Source organism: Ambystoma mexicanum, chromosome 11 (genome assembly GCF_040938575.1).
Source record: "Ambystoma mexicanum isolate Mex_15411 chromosome 11, UKY_AmexF1_1, whole genome shotgun sequence".
In the NCBI taxonomy this organism is placed as follows: Eukaryota; Metazoa; Chordata; class Amphibia; order Caudata; family Ambystomatidae; genus Ambystoma; species Ambystoma mexicanum.
Window position 1 is genome coordinate 542,967,065 of NC_090934.1, and position 16,987 is coordinate 542,984,051.

At 45.9% G+C, this 16,987-nt stretch overlaps 1 long non-coding RNA gene across 1 annotated transcript in view; it reads left to right on the plus strand.

Moving 5' to 3' along the window:
* The window catches only part of LOC138504741 (uncharacterized), a 171,208-nt gene that overhangs the window by 110,950 nt on the left and 43,271 nt on the right, over positions 1 to 16,987 (plus strand). Inside the window, exon 2 of the long non-coding RNA XR_011279939.1 lies at positions 4,530 to 4,727. This is a non-coding gene — a long non-coding RNA (uncharacterized lncRNA). The remainder of the gene's footprint in view (positions 1 to 4,529; positions 4,728 to 16,987) is intronic.

Genomic DNA, 16,987 nt, shown 5'->3' on the forward strand with positions numbered 1-16,987 from the left:
CTGCTGTATAGGTGAATGACCTCCGTATTTTTTTGTGCGGCCTGCAAGCCAGTGTTGGCCAATGCTTGGAGCTTGAATGTGAGCCCTGGCTGCCCATCAGTAAGGAATGAATAAAGAGCTGTTCCGAAATGGGATGTTCCTCTTTGGCAGGTGCTGGGGCGCACTTTCATGAATTGAAAAACCTGAGGGCGGCACTGACAGGGGCCTCAAGTTTTTCAATTCATGAAAGTGTGCTACTGCCAACATCTCATATACAGTTTATAAACACACGCAGCACGTTGCAAAGTGCAGCGCATGTTTAGAAACTGTATATCTGACATTGGCACATTGAATTACCCCCTAATAAATCCACTGCCAACGTCAGTTATACAGTTTATAAAAATGCACGGCACGTTGCAAACTGATCAGGAAATCCTGGCCTCTTAATCTTTCATCATGAAACATTGAGAGGCCAAGATTCCCTGATCAGTTTTTCAATGCGCCGTGCGAGTTTAGAAACTATATCTGACATTGGCAGAGCCGCACATTCCCTCCAATAAATCCTCCCCATGACGGCCTACACCTGGGAGAGGGGCGGGCACTTGACTGACTTACCTTACGGTAGCTGCTGCCTGCTCAGCCTGTTCTCACTCTGTCTCCCTCGATAACATGCTGTCACAAGCACAGAGTCACTGGAGCATGCGTCGCTGCCTGGCTTCTCCTTCGTTCTGAAAAATGAAGGCTGAGGCTGTGCAGCAGTGCACTGATCAGGCAGGGCACGTGCCGTTTGTTTGTTCCCCGGCCTGGGCACGTTCATTATGCGTAGGCGCAGGGCAGCAGCAGAAGTTGCAGACAGTCAGTGTACTCTGTAAGCTTGCAAAAGTAAAAGTAGAGTCTACTTTAACTTTTGCAAGCTTACATGACAACTGCAGCCTGCATATTTTACAGCAGCAGAGACACGAATAGTCTGGGGGGATAAAAGCTATTATATCTCCCCACTTAACATTGTGGGGGGTTTTGTCCCCCCCCATGCCCCTCATGTCCTACACCCATGAGGGGGGGCCCCAAAGATGTCCATGCCCAGGGCCCCAAAAGTGCTTAAGATGGCCCTGGACACCGCTCACAGTTTGTAGGCTCTCTCATATGTTGCAGCTTCAACCTAAAGTGATCAGGCCTTCCCGCACAGTTCTACAACTTCTTAAAGTACTTAGCCTCCTTCACACGGGCCAGATACTTTTAATATAGGAACAGGGGGTAACAGCCCAGGAGCCTGAGTTAGAGGACCAAGCAAAGCAAGGACCTATAACGAGGGCACTGGGACGTTACCCCTTGGACCTGGGTGCAAACGCTATTAGTACCCCAGGTTACCAAAGCATTAACCAGGGGTGTTAAAAATAAAATAGTTTCATTCAAAGAACGGGACGTGCGCAGCTTCCCGTTCATTGAATGAAAATACTGTGCCAAGATGGCTGCCATGGTTATGGAATGTGGGGCTCCATACGGAGCACCTCTTCCATTTCCATGGCGGCCGCAAACCGAGAAGGAGGGAAGCTGCTAGAAAAAATAAACAAGGGAAAGGGTGAATTGAAGATGGTGGCCCGCAGCGGGTGAGGCAGCCTGTGGGTTCCATGGAACATGGGCTGAGATTGCCGGCTTCAGCCTGCGATCCACGGAACCTGATTGGCTGCCCCCCCGCCCGGGTGCTAATATCTGTTGGGCACTTAAAGTATAGTGGTTGACCTCTTGAACGCAGCCACCCACTAAAATTCACAAGCTCTTCTAGAGCGAGTTGCCTAAGTTCTCAAGCGCTCCAACAGATCGATGTCACTCCTGCATGTGGGGAGTGTCCATGTGAAGCCAGTTTCTGTCCCATGACTGTCTCAATTATTAGTCCCGCAGTGATATACAGGTGGGAAGGATGATAAGGCTGCATATGTTTTTCTATGTCAGCTCAACTACTGAGGGGTCCAACCCCCGGGCTCATAGGCATTACGAAATACAGGCAATGGGTGCCTGCATGCCTCATCAACCTGTTCAAGGGATTCTTCCCGAATTCAGGTGCTGCTAATTTCATACCACACCCAAGCCACTTGTTGTGGTGGCACTGTAAACAGGGGCATTCTGCTGAATTCAGATGCTGGTGCCACTAGCATGGATTGGGCAGGTTTGGTGGATTATATGCAGCTTGGCATGGTTTGCCCAGTAATGCCACTCTGCACCCTCACCCAGGGAGGAACTAGGAACAACATCCTCCCCACTTCTGGAAGGAATGGTGGTTGCAGCCTGGTCACCTGTGGCCTAAGCAGAGAAAAGGGATTCTTTTTTTTAAAAAATTGTTTTAGCTGAATAAATCAACTTTTACAATTTCATTTATCACATATCAACAAACACGAAATTAATTACGTTCTGATGATTATAAAAATAAATGGTCTGAGCTCAGATAATAATTAAAATTTAAAAACCTAATAATATTTGTAAAAAAGGAAAAAAGGATAAAAAAAACAACATCTAACTTAGAATCAAGAAACAAGGCAAACCATGAACTAGAATAAAATCTGATCAGTAAAGACCATTTACAATAAAATATTAAGACACATCGGGCCTCATTACACGGAAGGCGGTGAGCCACGGCGCTATTAGCGCCATGGCTCATGCCGGTAAAATACTGGCACCGCCTTGGCGGAAAGGGGATTTACCGCCCCATTCCAAGGTTGGTGGGGCGGTAAATCCCCCTTCCGCCATTGCCCTTCCCCATTCCCATTTCTGCCCCATAGGGCTCTATGGGAATGGGGAAGGCGCTAATTACGGCACCGCAATTTTGCGGTGCCGTAATTAGCTCCGAGGTCCCTTAGCGGGTTGGTTTTTAACGCCTGCAAAAAGCAGGCGTTAAAGCACCAACCCGCTAAGGGACCTCGTAGTAAGGCGGTAATGGTTAACGGTCACCGTTACCATTAACGGTGGCTGTTAACCATTACCGCCTTCCGTGTAATAAGGCCCATCTTCTAGCGGTGCATAATTCAACAATCAGAAATGACCTCAGTATTCAAGTTCACACATGGCTCTTCAAGTTTTAGAGCTCTCAAGAAATTAACAGTTCCAATTCGAACAGAAACCAACAGGCCTGAGAATATGATTTCCCACATGTGGTCAGGCAACAGTTCTCTAAACAGGATTAGCGTTTACCAAGAAACTGTAAGCGTAGGCTATCTAGTTTTTTACATTTTGTTAACAGGTGTTTCAGGGTTTCTATTTCACCACCAATTCTGCAAAACGACAAGTTGTTAATACCATTATAAAAGGGATTCATGTTGTTGGCACATTTTGGCATGGTGTCCTGGAATGTTGTTTTGCATGGACATCATCCCCAGGGTACAACCCCTGCCCATGATCCTCTTCCCCGATGCATTTTGTTTTCCACAGCCATCCACGTTGCAGAAGACCTACTTCTATTCCCCCTTCATGGCCTTCCACAATGGTAGGACTAAAACTCCACACTCCAGACTATGGGCCTCATTAGGACCCAGGCGGATTTCGCGGTGCTAAATGCACCGCGAAGCACGGCGGAAAGCCGTCGATAGCGCCATGGGGGTTGGCGGATTTACCGCCCCATTCCGACCTCGGCGGAGCGGTAAATCCCCAATCCCCATTCTGCCCTTCCCCATTCCCATTCTTGCCCCATAGGGTATAATGGGAGTGGGGAAGGAGTTAATTACGCCACCGTAAAATACGGTGGCGTAATTAACAACGAGGTCCCGTAGCGCCATGGTTTTCTCCGCCTGGTAAAACCAGGCGGAGAAAACCTCCATGGCGCTAAGGGAACTCGTAGTACGGCGGACGGGTCCGCCGCGATTAGCGCTGGCGGAAACCCACTCCGCCTGGGTCCTAATGAGGCCCTATGTGTGCTTCACTCCCTGTGACTCCTCCTGCCTTGTCATCTCTGCAATGGCAAGTGCTGGTCAACGGTCCTCCTTACTCGGTCCCCTCCTCTACCTGTTCACCCTTAGGTACATCCATCCCTATAATGCTTACTGTATGTTCCACTGGGAGCGTCGTGAGTCCCTCCCCTGTCATGGTGGTTTTCCAAGCATGCTGATTGGTATAGACTACCAGAAGGTCAATGGGAGGAATGGGGTGTGTGTACCAGCCTATTCTTGGAATGGGTCTTGGGTCTTCACCTCCCACACCCACTGTTCTTAAAGGACACAAGGAAATAGTCAAGTGGTTCTACTGACCTTTCTCATTATGCCTGCACCTGTTTAACCTCCCTCCCCACCTCCCTGAGCTGGGCGTACCTGGTAGTGAGGTTGGAGAGCATTTGAAGCTAATCCAACCAGTTAAATCTCTGCTTGGATCCGATAGATTTATAAGGAACCGGCTTCTAAGGCTGATTAGCATCTGTGTGCTGGGGGAAATTGGTAACGCCTGCTAAGGGCCGGAGTTATGTTTTCCCCTTTTGTCTATACCTTTTAGGTGCACAAATGAAGAGTACAGATTTGCAGATTCTGCTTGTCCTGATTGGTGCTCTTGCCTTTTGTCTTTTGTCATTTTAGGTTCAGCAAGCTGCTGAAGGATAAATAAATGAAGATGCTTGCAGTTGACACCAAGAAAACAAAGGATTAGGAGGCCAGAGTGCAAGGAAGAAGGATACAGGGAACTATAACCAGGAAACAAAGATTGAAGGATCCAGAGTGCTGCAAAATGAAATAGGAAAGTCCAGAGCAGGAGAAGGTCCCAGGAGTCATGTTCTGGTAAGCGTTGTTAAATAAGAACGATAAGCATGTGACGGCCTTCAGGTATGGTTCATGTAGCGGCTGTTCTAAAATGGATGTTGTGAAGTCATAATTTCACGAGATGTGCTAAAAATTGCAATATTATGAAAAAGTATGGGAAATGAAGTCTATAGAAGTTCATGAGGGCTTTGGAGTTGGGGCCCTTTGAGTACTCCAGGTGCACTGCCATCTGTTTATATATCTCCGGCACCCCCATCCCGTCCCCAGGGCCCTTGAATGACTATTCCTTTTGGCTAACGGAAACGTAACAGTTACCTTCTTGGTTCCTTCCTTGGGCCTTGATGTCAGTGGGTGATAACAGTCACTTGCCTCCATACCTCTAGAGGCTTCTCGTCCTATGCAATCCTCCAGACAGGCCACCCTCACCTCAGGCACCTTAGCACAGACGGGTAGAGACCACTTTCTCTTCAATGGCCACCATGGAGATAGGGGCATCCCACCATACTCTTCCTTCAGAGTGTTTGCTGTTCCCACATAAGGAACATAGTCATGTCCTCCTGCTCAACCTAAATGTTCTCCTGCTTCTCCACTGGCACTACCTCTATTGGGGTATCAATAAGAGAGCCTTGCTCCGCAGAAGCCTTCACTGAAGGCCCTCCCCTTCTTACCTCTGCTCTCAGATCTTCCTCCAATAGACCTGGCACTGCCTCCTCTCCCACTCCTTCTCCTGAGGCCACCCCCAATGCCGCAGCAGGTTGCCACACTGACTTGGATGTCCAGAAATGCTGTGTGGGCTGGGCCAGTGAACCAGCACCACCAAACAGCACACAGGGCTTTCATCTGATCGATAGTGGTGGAATCCTTCCACTTAGAGGAGAAAATGAAGTTCCTCTTTCTCCTCCTCCTCTAGAAGAACCAGCCAACAGACCTTCATTAAAGAAAGATGGGAGAACCCAATAACACCATGAGAATCAAAAACACACAAGATCAAGTCAATCCACTAGAAAACACAACACCATCCCAAACTACACTTTGAGAACCCAACACATCAATAAAAGTAAAGCCAAGACTAAACAACAATAATCACACTAGTGAAACTATTTGTGAATAGGATCAGAAAAAGGAATTTTGTTTAAACTATTTTTACGTTTTATTAAGGGAAAGAAAAGCAAAAAGGGACAAGAATTAAGTGTTTTTACTAGAGGGGAAACTAACACAAAACTGAACAAACACAGGTATAGGGGCATAAAATAGACAACAATAACACTCCTGGGACCAACAAACTACAACTAAAAATCACCTACAAAACAAACACCTAAAGATCCAGACAGAGAAAAACACCTAACTATTAAAACTGTTCAAAACTCTCTTACAAAAACTCAAAAATACACAAAACACTCTCCAAATGTGACACTGCTCTCTCTTCGTATTCCCACACAGCCTAGAAGAACACACAAAGGAACAAGAAGTGCACTGGAATGATTTTTATAGAGCCTAAAACCACTTTAAGTATATTTTAAGGCACTGTTTGGTGGAGCAAACTGGGTTGAATTTCACTGATGACTTCTAGTACTCGATTCGCTGAATAAACCCAACAAATCAGCTCAAGATTAAACTTTAGAACAAAAGCTCCTAATTGGACCATGAATCATCACACAAGACCTGGAAACCCACTTTGAGTGTCACCTAGGGTTAGAAAGCCCCAAAAACCAATTGTGCACTTGCAGTGCCAAATTGTGCCAAAAGATTTGAGAGGCCCACAGATTATTATTTATTTTACAGATTGGTTACTGCTCATGTGGGGCTGAGTATATTGTGAGAGTGTTTATCATTTCCTGGGTAAAACTCACGTGGGGCTGAGTATATTGTGATAGTGTTTAGCATTTCCCGGGTTCCGGTTGTAACATCACCCAGCAATTCAGAGACAACTATAGTAATATAATATCACCCAAAGGTGGACTGGCTTGTAGGGGGAGATTTACCTCTGAGGTAGTCGCTTGTGAGGATAATTCCAGACAGTTCACCTGGTATTTTATGGCAGTGCAGCACTGCTACATAAAATGGTGACACTGTTGACATCTGGGGCTCTGGATCATGAATCCATGGCATTCTCCTCCCTATTATTAGTAGTTGGCGGTAGGGTAAAGTACTTCATCTTGGCAGGCGGCAATAAATTGATGTAAGACCGGACTGACAGGTTTATAACGTGACCCAATCTTGACTCTGCTTTACTGCCAATTGGTGGGGGTCAGGTCACAAGCACAATGGCACACTCTAAAGTGGAAAATCAGGTAAAGACTAATGGTGTAAAGGCATAGCAGAGATATAGAAGGGGAGTATTTCATGGCCCACGGTAGCGGCCGTGTAGTTATGGTTAAGTTGCTAAACCCATAGGACGATCACTTTTTTGGCGGCTTATAAAGTTGGGTGAGGTTTCGTGGAGCGGGGGGCAAAGTTATAGGGAGAGTCCCACATTTTCTTTTTCGATAGACTGAATGGGGAAAAACTTTGCACACGGCTACAGGCTAAACGGCTGGATGGAATTTAACCAAATTTGCGACAGGAGCGGGGGCTTGGTTCAGAAAAGCGTGCTTTTGTGTGTTTTGGTGGAAATCCGACCAGAACTTTTGTTGCAAAGAACTGAAATATACCTCTAAAAAAATTAGTGATATCTGGCTCTGCGGACCCATTTCCCTGTTCGCTACGCGGACAGAAGGCTCATTGGCTTGCAGTACATCGTGATGTCGGTGAACATTGGACGTGGCCGGTGGTTGGCTGGAGGGAAGCGTACTGTGCGTTAATGTTTTTGAGAAACGCCACCAGGGTGTATCGGAGGATAGTGCCGCGCCGTAAGGGGTTGTAAAACATGGTTTGCAGGATCGGGTGGGTGGAAGAGGGGATGAAACAACCTTCTGTGGTGACTGCATGGACGCTGCATTGGGAATGGGGACTGCTTTGCAGAGGATGTGGAGAAATTGACAATGTGTTATGCTGTTGGTTAGGGGTGTCAGTGCTTATGTTTTCTTTGAGGGTTTCCATTGTGTTGTGGCGGTGGGTAGGGGTGTCAGTGGCAGTGGTAGGTTTCGCAAGAATGGTACGTGGCCAAATGTTCCCATGCATGCCTCCATTGCTGTGTAGTGGTTGTGGCCAATGGCTAGGCTTTTGGGTGCATGGGCGGAGGCCGTAGGCCTGCGCATGTACCCAAGAGACTAGGGCTTGGGCACAGCCTTGCTTCAGGGAGGGCAGTAAGAAATTGCCACATGGAAGGATTTTTTACCATCACAGTTTTGCGATATGGACCATTCACGCAGCTACTCACATATACTTCATTGGGGAGCAGCTGCACAGGCGACTATCATTCTTTGGTGAGTGCAGGCAGACTCCATTGGGGATGGGGAGTGCATTGTAGACAATGTGAGGATATTTCCACTCGGTGTACTATGTTGTGTTGTGCCTGCAAAGCCCCTACTACCTTGTGTGCATGGCTAGGGCCCTTGAAGCTCACAGTCTGGCCACTGGTTGGAAGTAGGTTTGAGAATGTTGCCTTGTTTGGGTACGTTACTATACCCATACGTAACTGTAGTCAGGAAAGCTACATGGCCACATGTTACCATGCATGCCTCTATTGCCTTCTCGTGGGTGTGTCCAAGGACTAGCATCTTGGGTGCGTGGGTGGAGGCCGTAAGATGTTGTGGGTTCCCATTGTGTTGTGGCGGTGGGTAGGGGTGTCTGTGGTACGTTTGTCAAGTATGGTGGCGGCATGGTCCCATGCATGCCTGCATTGCCTTGTAGTGGTTGTGGGCAAGGCCTAGGGTTTTGGGTGCTTGTACCCAAGAGGCTAGGGCTTGGCCACAGCCTTGCTTCAGGGGGGGAAGTAAGTCATTGCCACATGGAAGGATTTTTTACCATCACACTTTTGAGATATGGACCTTTTACGCAGCTACTCACATATACTTCATTGGCGGGTAGCTGCACAGGCGACTATCATTCTTTGGTGAGTGCAGGCAGACTCCATTGGGGATGGGTAGTGCATTGGAGACAATGTGAGGATATTTCCAGTCGGTGTACTATGTTGTGTTGTGCCTGCAAAAGCCCCTACCGGTAGTCAGGAAAGCTATGTGGCCACATGTTCTCATGCATGGCTTTATTGCCTTCTAGTAGGTATGTCCAAGGGCTAGGCTCTTGGGTGCAATGGCGGAGGCCATAGGCGTCCACATGTACCCAAGAGCCTAGGCCTTGGGCACAACCCCGCAACACAATGCAGCCATGTATGGGACTACACTGATATTGGTATGTGGATTGCACACATATGTATAAAGAGTGCATTCCCTTTGCCTTAGCTCATTTGGATAAACTATTATACCCATACCTTCTGACATCCCACAGACTTTTAAATATGGAACTGTTCTAAGGTACTCACGTTTGCAGATTCATTGTGGAGGACATGTTAGACTTCTTTCAGCAGCAGTGGTGAGACATGCCACCATTTGCCTTTGGAATGGTGTGGCCGTGAACAGACCCTTGCTTCAGGGAGTGTAGTAAGACATTGGGACATGAAAGGATTGTTTTATCGTCAAACTTTTGCGACATGCACCATGTATGCAGCTACTGACATATAATTCATTGTAGGGTAGCTGCACAGGAGACTACCTTCAGAGCCCATTGGGGATGGGGAGAGTATTGCAGATTCTATCTGGATATTCCTATGCAGTGTATTATGTTGTGTTGGGAGTGGGAAGCTCCTACTGCCTTGTGTGCATGGATAGGGCCCTTTGAACTAACAGTCTGGACAATGGTTGGAAGTAAGTTTCAGAATGTTGCCTTCTTTGGGTCTGTTCCTATACTGATATGTAACTCCAGCGTACACTCTTGGAAATATGCATGTCTCCTGTGGGTGCTCACCATTACAGAATGGTTGTGGAGGACATTTTGCAGTTGTTACACCACCAGAGGTGGCATGAAGTGCCTGCACTTGCATATGGTGTACATCATTGGACTTGTTGCCGTTCACGGACTGACATGCCACCATTTGTGTTTGGTATGGTATGCCCCTGATAATACCCTGTGCTTTGAGAGTGAAGGAAGATATTGCGACATGACACGAGTTACTAAGCATTACACATTTAAAGTATGGATAATTTACAGACCGACCCACATACATTTGCACTGGACAAAATCAGCAACGCCGTTAAGTCCCGCCATATACAGGATGGCAGACCATCTGACTGGTAGCTTTCTTTTGCGTACTTGCTGAGATGGCCAGTGAACGCAGTTGGCGTTCCTATTGTGTGCAATTGTAATGTGTGCATCGCTTCCATTGCCTATACGTGTGGGCGGCAGACACCATCGCAACAGTCACTGGCATAGCTGACTTTAGTTGTGGAGAGTCGTTGCTCACGGCGTACACTCCAGGTATTCTCGTTACGTGCGTGCCAAGCGTAGCGCACTCTGTCATCTGAGCACCTAGCTCCGGAAAGGAACAACATAAACAAAAGCAAAAGCAGACATGCGCACACAGAGCGTACGGTTCCAGAACATTCCCATACTTTACGAACAACATTGTTGCAAGTGCTTTATTTTGGTACAGAATGTTCACAAGAACGTGTAAAGTGGCTGCAATTATTGCTCTTTTATTTCTCAAACAAAATCCAGTGTGCAATGTTGTCTGTGCACTTCTGTACTTCTTTTGTCGTCTAGCAAAGTGGGAAAAGGATTAGGTTTTGGTCCTTTGTGGGCTGTGTGGAAGAACACATTTTCTTTGCTTGGTAGACAAGGTAGCAGCTGTTGCCTCTTGGATGCATTACAGCAAAAACGATTGAAGATTGGTTCGCATTGCTGGAACCGCAAATGGACATACAGGCCCATATCGGTCAGCCCAGATAACAACGATGGCAAACACACTGCTTATGGTAGTCTTGCAATGCTTGGTCCAGCACCCGTCTGTTTGAATGTGGAAGGTGTGACACACACAATAAGGTGCATGGTATCTGAGAAGAAAGAGGAATAAGAATAGATGTAAGTAGCCGTTATTAGTGGCAGCGTATAGGACAAGAGTTTGCGGGAAGGATATCGTAGTAGTGTGCGTGATTGAGTAGCATCAAATGTTAACCCACTGCTTTGCTCTCTGTTTTGTAGGTGATACTGGCCCTCATTACGACCCTGGCGGAGGTCCATGGTGCAATTTGCACCATGGACCATGGCGCAGAGCTGCCAATACCGCCATGGGGGTTGGCGGACTTACCGCCCCATTCCGAGGTTGGCGGGGCGGTAAATCCCCAATCGCCATTTACCCTTCCCCATTCCCATTTTTGCCCCATAGGGTATAATGGGAGTGGGGAAGGCGTTAATTACACCACCGTAAATTACGGTGGCGTAATTAACAACAAGTCCCGTAGCGCCATGGATTTTTCCGCCTGCAAAAAGCAGGCGTAAAAATCACCATGGCGCTACGGAATGTCGTAGTCTGGCGGAGAGGTACGCCATGCATTACGCTGGCGTAAACCCCTCTCCGCCAGGGTCGTAATGAGGGCCACTGTCATTGTACGGCTCCACACAAGCAAAATGTCTTTCAAACGTTGCCATCAGAAGCTCCTTTCATGTGTTTAATTTTTACAAAAAATAACAGTGCTTGCGAGTGTTGTTGGACCCAAGGCACAATGTCTCTGAGTGTGTCCAAAGAAAAAAATAAAAAAAGAATCCTCATGGGGGTCCCTTCAGATTGCAGGAGAATGCAGGAGCTGATTTGCTAAAAAATGCAACATTGAAATGTGTTATTTTTGTATGCTAAGTTTTGGGCTATGTGGTACAGGCACAAGGCTTTTAAAGTAATACTCCTGTTCAGGTAGTATGTGTCCAATAAGTTGTTCTTCAAAATGGCTTGGCTGTTGGGATCGTTTTTCGCTATTGTTTGAATGTCTTCGTACAATTTCAGTTCTCTCTTTCTGGATGCAGCATGACCAAGGCTTAGCCACACTATGTTTTCATATTTTCCATATAAGGCGGTGCCGTTTAAAAGCTCTGCAGCTTCGTAGGAGCCACATTCTCTAGGGGACAACATTTTTATGCCAAAGCTGTAACAATTTTTGTGCCATTGTTTTGTCAGATGATATGTCATCCCAGAGGTCTTTGAGCTCTGGCTTCTCTGATTTGGTTAAATAGGTTGTGACATATTGTGCTGCTGCAGTGAATTTGTCTGCAATGTACTGTACATCAACATTAGCATTCTTTAGGGGGCATTGGAAGCACTGATGTACTTTGATGCTTCACTCCTTTTTATGCAGTATGTGTTCTTAGGAGATTTCCCTTTCACAATGTGTCGGAACGAAGACATGAAGCTGTTTACTTGCCCTGTTGTTGAAAATGGTCTAGGGAAACTAAAGCGGCATTTGGTGTGGTATTTGCCTCTGTTTTTATATTTGCACCGACAATACTTGCCACACTTGTGTCTTTGGAACTGCAAAATTTGTGAATGTAGGTCACTATGCGTATTTTCCGAAGGGATTTTGCAAGTGACATATTTGTGAATGAACTGCAAAACAGTTTCATCACTCTCCTCACCAAATTTAGGAGCATTTTTAATCCACAAAAGCATGTGGATGTGTGGTGCTCCTCTGGCTTGATATACTTTTCTCCAAAAGAAGTGTTCCACTTCTCCGAGGGGAGGAAGTGCTTTATTGCAAATGAAGTGCAGCATAGCAAGGAAGCAATGATGGAAGTACTGTGAAACATTTACTGGATCAAGAGAGCCATGTTCTCCTGGTATTTTCATGTCTACACCTGATTTTCTTTTGTTTGCTATGCGTAGGAAAGTGTGCAAGTCTTCCAATGGATACTCTGCACAACTTTAAGTGACAAACCATGTGGGTGGGCCAAGGTTGCGTAGCATACACCGTACATCTGCGTGCCTTCAGAACCAGTACTCTTTCATACCACACATGTTTGCCAAGAGATTTGTAATACTGGACTGTAAAACTTCCCCCTTCTCTTGCACCTTTTGAATTAGCTCTTTAGCAGACATGGTTTGAAAATGGGAACCTGTTTTCAATGTGTGGGCAACTTCATAACACAGCATGGCCAGTTCACTTTCAAAGAGGAGGTGGAATATGTACTCCACATTCTGTCTAAATGTAGGGTCTTCAGAATACATTCATAATACATTCATAAACAGCGGTATTCTGATGCTATTATTTGTGTGCATCTTTCATCATATCATCTACCTTTTACAGTTGGGAAGAGTAAAGGAAAGGCTTGTGCTTCTACACTTTTTTCCCATATACTGATTGACCCTCCTTTGGCTTGCCACATTTGATATGTTTCTAGTGCATTGTCTATGGTGTCTTTGGAGTGCAGTGGGTAAATTGTATAGTGGTCTAAAATATTGGAGACTGAACTAGGATCTAGATGTCCAAATTGGCCAGTTGAAGAGCCCTGAATTATTTCGGTTGTTTCTCTCAGGTTTTCTTCAACGTTTATTCATTGTTTTGTTCAAAGTATTGCAAGCCTTCACTAACTTTGCTTAAGTCCACTAGTTGCTGCCAATTTCTTTTGTCTTTTATAGGTACACCATTTACCAGGATAATCAAAGATTCTTCTATTGGCCTTTGCACTCGTAGAGTGTCTACATTTTCTTTGAGATCTAATGGTAAATAAACTACTTTCCCACAAATGCCTTTCAGTAATTTGGTGGGAGGCAATTTTGCAGTTTTTGGTTGAAGTCGTATTATTGCTTGAAATGGCTGCACTGTTTGGATTATAATGCTCTCATACAAATTAAGCTGCTGCAGTGCGTTTGGCAGTGGAAATACTTCCAAATTATGACTGATTGCCCGTGAAGGCCTTTGGTTATTGTCAAGTTTTGCAGTGCAGTATGTGCACAGTATAGAGGTGTTTCGTAAATTTGTATTTGTTTTCAGCTATAAGGAACAGAGCTCATTTAAACCATTGGGATTCTTCATTGCCTTCTATTTTCTGCATTATATCTATAGTTTTGGTGGTCTTTCTATAGAAAGTTCTACGACAACACACACATACTTGGTTTGGCATTTCAGCAGATGTGCTTTTGAACTTTTGAATTTCTTTTCTGTATGTGTGATATGAAAAGTTGATAGCTGCAATGTTGTCAGCACAGTTGTCTGAAAATGCTGGAGTTTGTGAGAGCTCTTCAGTTCCACAATATTCCCTTTGGAGGTGCTCTATTTCTTTGAGCACTTGTTTGACTGTACCGTGTAGGAGAATATCATTTAAACGTTGCAGTGCTAAAGCTGGACTTTTTGCATAGTACAGTTTGTAAACTAGATTTTTGACTGTTGAATGGTGGGTTGCTAACATTTTGATACTGTGGAAGGTGCTTTTGCAAGCAGGTCCAGAAATACAGGCTAAGGCAGTGATGGCGAACGCGTGGCATGCGTGCCGCTGCCGGCACGCTGAGCCGTCTCTGTGGGCACGCCGTGACTACAGTCATACACTGTAGTCACGCGTCGGCTCCCACAGTTCTCTGGAGAGAACCCTGAAGCCACGCCCCCCCAGGACCTAGACGGGTGGAAGTGTTATGCATATTAATGAGCTGCCTCTAGCTGAGTTTAAACAGGACGAATGGCTGTCCAGATTTCCTCTTCAAATCACCGGGAACTTCTAAGAGTGGGCGTGTCTCTGTTCCCCCCTTCTCTGGGAAAACTAGCTTTTTTTTTTTTTCACCTGTGCGGATGACATGGTAATTCCCCATTCCGAGTAGTGTGATTCCCATTTTCTACCCCCCCTCCCAGCTTTGTGTGGCAGTATCCCGGAGAAAGGAACTGCATGCCAGAATGTGAAGGTACACTTGGTTTTCGAGTGTGAAGTTTTCCCTGCCCCCTCCCTCCTTTTCTTCGCCGAGCGCCCGTGCTTTATCCAGGCAGGGCAGGAGTTGATTGTGGGGGTAGTTCGCGGCTCGCCTCACCGAGCGAGTCCACCTGGATCCCAGCCTGCGCCGGATTCATTACCTCACTCCCAGCCAGCCAGGAGCAGCAGGACTGAGACTGCCGGGAAATGTCTGCACGGGGCTCTGCGGCGGTAAGAGAACGCGCTTGCCTGCATTCGCTGTGCCTTCTGTGTGTGTGTGCCTGTGTGTGCTGCTCTGCTCTGCCAGAAGCTGATGTGAAATGCATGTCCGCCACCTGACTGCTGTGGCTTCATATCACACACCAGAACCCCCGCAGAGTTCTTAACTTGTTCAAACTGTGCCGTTGAAGGGCCTGTTAGCCAAATAATGGCCTTCCTTGCTTGAGCCGGTTGCCGGGTGGGGATGGGGGGGGACGTTAGGGGGTCTGTTTTGGATGGGCGCGGTTAAGAACTCGTGCTGGGCTCGAGGACTTTAAGAGGGTGGGTTTGGTTTAAGACCACCAACGTTTGGAGGAAAGGGGCGTCTGGAATGAGGAAACGCAGCCAGATGTACACAAGATAAATGGGGGGTGTTTAGTGCCATGGCTTGCCGAAGATTACCGCTTTTGTACCACCACAAAGTGCATTTGCTGCGACAGGGGGATGCTTGCATCAAATAAGTATTCTCTGAACTGCACCACAACAGTGAAATGGGGCGTGCACACCAGTGTTCAAAGAGTAAGAGACCATTACTGGTACACCAACTTCAGCGAGAGGCGGAGGGTGCAGAGTATGTCCTTTTTTTTCTTCGTTGGCCCAACAGACTTTTGGGACCGATGTGGTTTGACCTCGGAATTAAAAATGTATTTTTGCCTTATTAAATGATAAAAGCAAAATAATGTTAGTGCATGGCGATATGTTAACATTTTTGTGTGTTTCTGTTGCAGACCTGCAGCAATGAAACGGTGCAGTAGTGTCTCTTGCCCAGCCTCTTTCCCCAGCCTAAGTGCAGTTGGTGAATGGGCCAGGGCAAGCTCAACGTGGGTAGCTCAACACTACCAGCCTGTCAGCCCCATCATAATGGTATTTCTATATAGATTTCTCTTCATGAGTAGTCTGAAGATCTCTAAAGCCTGTTATAAAATCTATGTGGACACCCTAATTTGTATGTGTATTGCAATGTGAAGGGATGTCACCGCAAGTGACTTTGCAGTGGCTCTGTCTGTCTTCTTCTTGATGATAGATTTTATCCATCAGCAGTGATTTTTGGATACGAGGCTTGAGCCTCATTACTCCATCTTCTCGGGTTGAGAATGTAGTTCTGTGTTGGGATTCTTCATGGTCTGTGTGGATTTGTCACAGTTTATTATGTACCTTTTTTGTGAAATGTTGCAATAATATTTTTGGTATAGGTAGGTAGGTATAGATTTGCATTGGGTGCTTCACCCGTCTTTATTTTGTGTTTTTTGTAGGCTTGAACACCCAAAAATGAGTACATCAAAGAAGGCAAAATTAAAAACAGATAGTGGAAGATCATTCCAAGAGGCCTGGACACAGTCATTTGGAGTGATTGAACGCAATGGGAAAGCGTTATGTGTTCTGTGTAGTGAAAGTGTTGTATCTCGCACATCAAGTGTCAGACGTCATTTTGATACCAACCATAAAAGTGTTGCGGAACTTGGTAAAGCTGAAAGAAAAGAGTTTCTTGATGGGAAATTAAGGAAATATCACTGCCAGTATCGTAGTTTTTGCAACTATCTTTCTAAAACAAATTATCTGGCAACTGCCAGCTTTGAAATTTCACTGTGCATAGCAAAACATGGGAAGCCCCTCTCTGATGGCGATTTTATCAAAACGGCCATGTTGGCTGTGAGTAATTCCATTTTTCATGATTTCCCAAACAGGGACAAAATTAAGCAACAAATCTCTGAAATGCCACTTAGCAGAAATACTGTTAAATATAGAGTCCTGCGTATGGCAAGTGATGTTAGTCAGTAGCTCACCACTGACTTACAAAAGGCAGCCTGTTACTCCATGTGCTTGGATGAAAGCACAGATATAAATAATCATGCAAGGCTAGCAGTAATTTTGCGTTATGCTGCTGGTGACACCATGAGAGAAGAGCTCATGAAACTGGTGTCTTTGCCTGGAAGAACACAAGGGATAGATATCTACAATGCTGTGATGGAGGCTTTTTTGTCACAAGACATAAGGCCAGAAAAAGTGGTTTCAGTTACTAGTGATGGGCACCTTCCATTCCATTAGACGATATTCTCAAGGATGTCACAAAAATGGTGAATTACATCATGGCTCGTGCTCTTAATTGTCGACAGTTTCAAGCACTTCTTGATGAGGTACAGGCACAGCATAATACTTTACTTATGTACAATAATGTAGGGTGGCTAAGCAGAGGAAAGGTCTTG